The sequence below is a fragment of the Crocodylus siamensis genome, chromosome 7 (genome assembly GCF_052110815.1).
Source record: "Crocodylus siamensis isolate JL-2025a chromosome 7, ASM5211081v1, whole genome shotgun sequence".
NCBI lineage: Eukaryota > Metazoa > Chordata > Crocodylia > Crocodylidae > Crocodylus > Crocodylus siamensis.
In genome coordinates, this window is record NC_143401.1 from 74,777,178 (window position 1) to 74,786,440 (window position 9,263).

Here is a 9,263-nt window from a genome sequence, read left to right on the forward strand (position 1 = left end):
TCTCCACTGAACTCCAGTCCCTCAAAATAAGTCTCCAAGGCTAGGGACAGAAGTTGCACATAAGTGATCAGAAAATGGTTTAATCCTGTAACAGAACAGAAGTTCAGTGCACATAAACCAGTCTCAAAATAACTGAAACTGGTTTGAGATTAATTTGGTTGAATGTAGTATCAGACTTAACTGATTTGGGTCAAACCGGTTTATGAAACTTCTGTCCCAGACCCCTGCCTGGTTCAAGTTAAATCACAGTTCCCCAGCATCCCAGCCTGCTTTCCAGCCCTGGGCTGGGATGTGCTGTATACTCCAGCAGAGAAAGGTTGGGGAAGTGGGGAGGTAGGGACTGCCCCCCCCGCCCTCCAAGCAAACCCTGGCTGAGGTCAGGAAGGGGGGTTAAACTTCCTTTCCCTGAAGTACAGAACTACTCTACCCTGCTAAAAACTTACTGCTGGCTGTGCCTGTGGATTGTATATCCCAGAGGTACCTGGAAGCAGGAAGAGAAAGTGATGAGGAACCCTACAGAGTCCTGCTGCTGTGATTGTGGGAAGAGGAAGCAAACACACAACCCATGCTGGCTAAATGCCAGAGAGCCATTATCTCGTGCCCCCCGGCTTCTGGCCTGAGCCCCTGCAGGTATAGGGCTGCATTTTCTGAAACAAAACCAAATGTCTGTCCAGGTGTTTCTCAGTTTAATCTCTGCACCTTAGTCTAACCTGCAAAGACTGAATCAATTCTGCCTCAGGCTTTTTGACTGTCTGTATTTAGCCCAAAGTTTTAAGAGGGAAACAAATTGATTCCAAATCAAAAAATAATACTCTTCAGAAACATATCAATTCCCTTTAAAGGGACTTAGTCTAGGACTCATGATGGAAAATCATTAGTAGTTAAACTTGAGACCTTGGAATTTTGTCTGTCAGGAGGAAAGGATTAGAGTATAAGACCATTATAACAATGATTGATCTCTAGCCTGCTATAACCTTTATTTCACTTTATGGCCTTTATAGTCTAACAATAAGTAAGTGCAGGACCATGCAAATTTTTTTAACCTTTTTTAACTGTATTGCTCAACAGATAGAGCCAAGTTCTCATCTCTCTTCTCTATACAACAGATCTTCTCTGATGTTTGGCTCTCAGTACATGTAGAGAAGCCCAGCTGTAGTCAACTAGAAATCCTCACACAGAAACAGCCCAGGATTATTGGACCACACACCAACTTTTGACTAATATAAGAAGGTTAAGTGTTACAGTCTAAGTGATCATTATTTGCCATTTCCATTAACCTCAATGACAGTTACAAGTGCTTAACTTCTCATAACATTGTAGCAAAACCCCCATTTTTTCTTTTATATATATATATATATGCGCATTCCCTTCCCTTCCCCAACTATTTCTGACTTTTCTTTCTCTCCCTCTCTAGTCCCTATAGACAAGCATAAGCGAGCTCAGACTTAGGATAAGCTTTAACATTTTTACTTACTTAGTCTGGTAGCAAGTTTTTGGTTTTGGATATTCACTGTTTTATATTGTATAATTATTAGGTTTGTATTGATTTTTACTGTTGTATACTGTATTATTATCCTTGTCGTATTTTTATTGTTTCTTATGGATATTGTATGGTTTAGGCCTTTGCTTATAAGTGAACCAAAGTCATGTCAAGTTTCTATTTTGTATGTCAAGTCTCCACCTTGTGTCCTCTGCCCGGCCATCCCCTGTGTTGCAACTGTATGATTCATGGACCCCTCCCATGCAAATTGGTTCCCAGATGAATGAGAGTGATTGGGAATGATTGAAATACAATGGTAGCAGGTCTCTACTGAATGGCCTGTAATGACTGGGCCATCACCTCACATTGATTCATCCAGGAACCATGGACCTCACCCAGGAACAGAGACAAAAACCCAGCATTTGAAAGACAAAAGACCCTGCAGAACCAGCAACTCTACCATTGTACCCCACCATTACAGATACCCAAAACTGCACATCCCTGCATGGAGCACACATGCTCAGTATGCCAGGGGCTGACCCTTGCCAGAGCATGCCTGCTGTCACTAGGGTCGCACAAGGTCTGCCCATATAAAAAGGGGCAGTGAAGACAGACCCAGTGGGAATGCCATTTCCATACAGACCAGACCAGCTTTACGTCACCTATCCACTCCAGAGGCCCTGCTGGCGACCCCCTCTGGACAACATCGAGCTGAAAGAGACCCTGACTGGCCATTGAGGATCTATTTCCAGCCTAGGATAGGTAGATGTTACCTGCACACCTCCTCCTACAAGTTAGACTCTCTCTCCTCCTGGACTTCAGCCCCTGCACCAAGCCTCTCTAATCCCTGCTGCCATTGTGTGCATGTGTGTGGATGCAAGGGAACCAATAAGACATTGTGTCACCATCTCCCCTGTTCAATAAAACCACTGTCATTTGGAACCCCAAGTTAGGTCATGTTTAACTGAATCCCAGTCCCTTCCTGATCTTAAATTCCAGCTTCATTCTCTCTCTCTCGCAGCCCCAGCCCCACCCCCACTAGTTTCCCGATCTCCTCCCAATTCCATCCCCCCTTTTCTGCCACCTCTCAGCCTCTCCTTGCTTATCTGCTGTCCCCTTTCCTCCCCACCATCCTACTGCCTTTTCCCTGTGACTTTCTGCTGCCTTTCTTTGCTTTCCCTCTGCCCCTGCCACCTTTCAGTCCCTCCTGCTGCTTTTCCTGTGATTTTCTGCTGTCCATCTCTCTATTTTCAAGCTTCCCCCACACCTTCTGTAGTCCTCCTCCTCCACCCCCCCCCATAGTTTCCCAGCTCCTTGTGGCTGTCCTGCAGTGTTCTTCATCAGCTGGAGCCTTTCTCCAGCTACCAGCACCTATTACCACTCCCTGCAGCTTCTCTAGCTGCCCCAGAGCCATCCTCTGGCTCCCAACACTCACTGCCCCTCTTTAACACCCACACTTTCCCTTATAGTCCCATTTTCCCTCACCCCACCTACCTTTTCAGCTCCCCCATAGCTCTGGCTCCAGTCCCAGCCTCTGTGCCCACATCACTCCTCTGTTCTGCAGGCTTTGGGTGTGGTCTTTTAATCAATTAAGATCAATTAACTTAAAGTTACCCCAGAGCCTGAGTTCTTCAGCCCAGGCCCCTCTAGTCTACCGGTTCTAATCCCAGTCCCAGTGACTTTCATTTCCAGCAACTTTCACTCCCTACACTTCTACTTTCTTATCTTAACCTTTCCCCAGGTATCCCAAGTATACCAAGCACATATACATCACAACACACAACTTAGGAACTCACTTGTGTGTATGAGTAGTGAGTGGTATGTATGTGAATTAGTGAATACATACATATATATACATATATAGATATCATTGTGTGTGTGGTATATGAATTAGTAATCCACATATGTGTATTGGATGTGCAGGTGTTGGTAACTGGTAACTGATTCTGTCTAAATTTGGTGTGTGTAGCATGTATGGGCTTAAACTGGTGATATGTGTGCATGAACCTAGACTGGTTATTATGAACGTGCGTGTATCTGAGTGGCTAGTCTGAGTGTGTATGCACCTAGCGAGTGTATGTGTGCTTAATTGATTTTTATGTGTGCATGTGCAATTGTACACCATGCCCTCCTGTCTAACAGCATGATATTGAGATCCTGAGCATTGGCCTGACCCCTCAGGGCAACATTTTTTTTTTTTTTTATCATTGTGTACATGCAGATAACATGCAACATAGCTATAAAAAAAAATCATTATAGATTGTTGGAGGCTTGGGAAGTTTTATTTATTCATGTCTCTTGTTCATTTATCACTATGAATACAGAACGTGAGACTCACATACTGAATGAGATTAGTGTTCTGTCATACTGTAAGGTCAATAGCCTGCCCCAACAATACTCAACTGCTTAGCAAAAATCTTGGGTCATCACTCACCTACCCACACCAACAATCATGGGTCACTCAAGACATTATATTTAATTATCCATGTATACAGTTATCTACCTGTATCCTCAGAGCTAACAGTATGAGCTAAATTTAAAGCTCTCTAGCTGGCATGATCAGCAATTCCATGAACAGATGCACTGTTGAATAAGAGAAGATGTTTTAAACTTATGAGCTTTCCAGGAGCATTTGTACAGCTCCTTTGCTACCATAGAGCAAATATTCATTTGATAATTAGACAATCCTGTAATTATACATTAATACAACACGAGCAAGCACAAAGGTTATTATTAACAAAAAAACTTAACACTACTGTCACAGGCTGGCTAGGTGCTGTGAATGTATCAGGCACTAGGCTGCTGGGTTCAGGATCGAGGAGGCAAGTCGGGAGTGATAGCTTAGCATACAACAGTTAACAGAAAGGTTAATGCCACAAACAGATAAAACAGCAATAAAGAGTTAATAGTGAATAATAACAACAGATAGACAGAATGACAAAGAGTTCCCACATGGCGTTGGCAACTTATCAGCAGTCTCTCTATGCCAGGTGCGCACCAGGTTGTTCCAGCAAAATCAGGCATCCCCGATCAATGCTGTCTGAGGGGTCACCAGGAAGGTCCCTTGGTCAGGATCTGGTCCTCACTCACACTGGGAGTCTGGGGCCCAGGCTTGGTACAGTGATGGTCCTTCTGTCCCATCCTTCTAACTGGTTACTTGACATGTGCATTCCTTTATGCCTTATCTTATGCTAATCTGTTGGTTTTAAAGCCACTTACAATCTTGCCCTATAGCTGTTATCCTATGGGATTAAAAGGTGTTAGAAATTATCATGAAAGATTACCACCTGAACTCAGGTTCACCCAATAAGCAAATTACACCACATTACTTTGAGATTTGAAATTAGCATTACTCTGCCCAAGCTTAACCCCTTGGTTTCTTATTCCTTGGATTCCTTGGAATGTGCTAATTATATTAGGTGGTCAGATCTCGTTATGGCTGACCTTTAAAAAACCTATTAGATCAACTAATCTTGTAGTTCTGCTTATTTCTGAGGCCCAGTCAGTCCCATGATCAGTGCAAACAGTTAGATTCAACACTTTGGTTAAATTGCGACAAACAAATTCCACTTGTGGGTTGCAAACTTGCAAGCTTTGCATTAGCTAATCTCAACTGCTAGTCAATTGCCTGGATGTCTCCAAGAGCATATATTTATTGCTCATGATAGTAACCCCTCTGGTTCTGGCCACCACACACTACTGAAATACAAGAAATCTATTCATTTCAACAATCATTTGAGATAATTGTTTCTAACCCGCTCTGTTGCTGCATCACTTAACTGTAGGTGATACACATCTGAAGGAAAACAATGAAAAACAATAGAACAATAAAAACATAATTCTGAAATAGTTTCTCTTTCTAAGTTTAGTATTGAACCTGAAAAAAATACTTAAATTGAATTCAAACTTTCTGAGTTTTGTTTTAGGCACACAGTTTAAAAAATAAAAATTTGAAAAGTCTTGTAGGAAATACAAGATTCAGCCAATAAAACACGACAGTTTATAGGGTAGAGTACAACTTAAAGTTGGTCCTCAAGAATATGTATTCTTGTAATTACTACCATTAAATTTCAAAAAGACCTCTTGTTAATCCAAAAAGAAAAGTGTTGGCTGTATGAGAATGAAATTTGTGCTGCAAAATTATTTTTACCATATAAACCAATCCAAGATCTAATGCAAAGATCGTGAACAGTTTGACATTGCTTTTCTTACAGTGCCATAGCACCAATGGTAAGTGATTAGTATTTTATGTAACTGACAAATGGTTGCTATGCACATAATTTTTCATACTATATCAAACTTAAGTTTCAGATGGCAATCACAATAAACATAACATCCTTTGATTCTCATTGCTTATTAGTTTCAATGCACTATAACACTGAAATAAAGGAGAATAAACTATTTTTCTTACACTAAAGAAATTAACCCTACTTCATTATTTCACTGCAGTGTTGAGTGCTTGTAAAATTCATAGATTTCAGTTACATCTTTGATGCCTGTTAGGCTAAGAAACATGAAAAATACTATCCCTTAATGACATTTGGTCAGCTGAGCCACCATTTAGAGTATGTGACTGTAATGCACACAAATAGAGTTTCAATGAAGTTTTGCTTATTCCTGATATAGCTTTTCAAGGGAGCCTTCCAGGCAACATGGTATAATGAGATTAATCTGGGACCTTAAATAATCACAGAACAAGATCCAACCATCTAACATGAGGATGTGTCATCAGGTTGATCTTCTTTTGCTTCTACTGATGAGACACCACTAAGTAATCCTAATGGTTAGGATTGCAGCTTACATTACATTTTACATTATCTACTCTAATTACAAAATGTCATACCATGTAGTTTCAAATAGTGCAGCTTCAAAATTTATAGTTTTATTTACTTGCATTCTATTTGTTGCATTACCACATGGACCCTTTCGTTTAAAAAAATTTGAATCTACAAATATATAACATAGCTGTGATGGAATCATTAAGCTACAAATGAAATACGATTTCCCATTTTTTTGTCAGTGTTCAAAACTTGTATATCTGACTATAAGATAGGGTAGTCTTAAGGTAATTATAATATAGAATTACCCATAAAAACCGAGGCAATTTTATAAAACTAGTCGTAATATAAGTTTTATATATTGTAAGTATGGTTTCCTTCTGTTAAATATGCTTCCTGGCAATATAAATGTCAGTGATTAACTCATCTCTTCAGGTGTAATTAAAGAGAGCTTATTCAGAAAAGTGGCAGCACCATACATCAGGGAAAATATCTAATGGCATAGGTAACAAGATAACAACATGGCCTGTCATTTGTAATTAGGCACTATGAATATGGCATGCATTTTGTTGGGAATTGAAGTGCATGTTCTATTTTTCTCACTGCATTTAAAAATGGGTTATATAGTAAAGTGTGTTGTCTGCAAAGTTTTATACCATGTCAGGCACTAAAAAGGTTTGTGTGAACCCAACTGAATGAGCACTTTGCAGATGTCAAACAGGAAATTCTTGCTTCACCACGTTAGTGGTAACATGAGCAAAGATTGATTTGGCAGATGGAAAGCAAGTCCCAACATAGCATCAGCAGTAATCTTTCACAGTGACCTCTGTAAGTCACAGCTTCATGCAGCAATTTTTGTTTTTGTGTGGAGATGAGGCTCTCTGAGAGTTCATTACCATTGCTATACCAAAAAGGACATTTTGGACCCTTTCCAAACAAGCAGCTTTCAGTGCAATTAGGTTACCCTGTAAGCTTTAAACCTTAGCAGTCTCCTAGGGCTGTATATATATTGTTGGATTACTTATCAATCCTTGGGTATTTTTCCTTTTCTGTACTTCTAAATTCTAATGGTACAAGTAGAAAAGATGGAGGAATGCAGTAAAACCAATCCTGTGTGCCTCACACCTAAATCTCTTGGAGAACTCAATCTTTCAGGTGTACAAGAAATATAAGACATGTTTGTTCAAAGGCTTTGTATTTGCAAGCAGGCTGATAACAAAGGATGCAGTCTAGGATGAGTCTCAGGAACACTTGCAGAAAAGCATTTGCACCTCCTTACCCCCAGCACTGGATGTCTGCCAGCCTGGTCCCAATATAATTCAAGCAACTGTGGGAATAATCTCTTTATAATCAGTTTGTTAGAGCTCTCAAAGAGGCCATTACAGCGGCAAAGATTGCTGGAGCACACAGCATGCGGGTCATACCTTTTTCTGTCCTTAGTATGCTCCCAACTCACTCCCGATACCAGATGGCAGCTGGGAAGAGGGGAAGTGGAACTGACTACGCTGGCTCTGTTGCAGCCAAAAGCATTCCTCATGTTAGAACAATCTTTATCCATTTAGGATAGTTTTCAGCCCTTTTTTGTCAGGAGAATTATATAAAGAGGCCAGGATACAGGCTCTTATTTCTAAATTTTAATCAAATATCCAACTCAAATTCAATTTTTTTTCAAATGTTATTCCTATGGTTTCTTTCTGAAGGTCCCAATTCTGTACCCTGCTTTTATCAAATGCCTTGTACTCTGCACTTCTTTAAAGTGCTTTATTACCAAGAAGTGGATTTTCACAACCCATTTAAAATTAAATGATAAAACAAACTGGCAACTTAAACTCACATAGAACTGGAATGACAAATGCAAGTAGGAAAAAAGCCATAAATACAGAGATGCATCTTCTATGATCTGACTCCTCCCACTGCTAATCTGTTCCTGCAACTGAAAGAAAAGTGACAGGAAATTACTTTAAAAGATATTTTCATCCCCTTCCCCACTCCCATAGCATTCCATAAAGCGAAGAACAGCTCTCTCATGGAGGCAAGCTCAGCTCAAGCTTTTCTCTTCCCTCCAATGTAACTGACTTTGCTGAGTCTAGCCACAAAAATCTATATTTTCCTACTTACTGCCCACTCTCCAAGCACAACGGATAGAAAGAACAGCAGAGAAAAAAAGAATGGGTGAGAAAAAACGTTGTCAGTTAAAAGCAGAAAGAGATGTGGACAACTGTGCCAACACATGAGAATACAAGGGGCATACAGAATCTGTTGCTTCTTCGGAGTAGGTAGACATAAAGAGTGTTTGTCATTGATTTAAAGTCTGATGATTGCCACTTCCAAATATAAAGACAAAAAAAAGAGAAGGAATTGTAATATTCAGGCTAGAAAGGTCTCTCTCCAGGAATATGCATTTTCGTACTTGTTTTTGTTAAGGACAATAAAATTGAATTACTTGCTAATGAGTATTTACCATACGTGTGGCAGCTATGTTGTACTGAACACCGAGACTAATTTTTGTGACAACTCAGGAAAGCAGAAGTTTGTTTTAATAAAGGAACCAGCCTTTTTTTACCTTAGGGGCAATCCTTGGCTTAGATCAACAATCCACGGATAACAGATGGTCAGCAGTTTAATAATAATGTGCCACACTTGACACTCTACCTAAGGGGATAGTGTCTACAAGAAAAGCTAAAAACCACATGGTATAATGGAGGGGAGAGGTTTCAGCATTAAAATACATTTACAAAACAACTAATTAGAAGTTATCAAAATACTCAACTGTAACTCAGCACCCCAGGCAGATAGATATTGTGCTCAAAACCCAAACAATTTAAGAAGTCAGATGAAATTATTCAAGGCTCATAGTTTATAAATAGGGGTCTACTGAACTTGAGGCAATTGCCAGTCAATTTCACAAGCATACAGCAGGGCTGGCAGCCATTTTTATGGGCCAAGCACAGTGGCCCCCACATACCTGATTGTCTGAGGGGCCCTGGTAGTCCTGCTTCTCACCA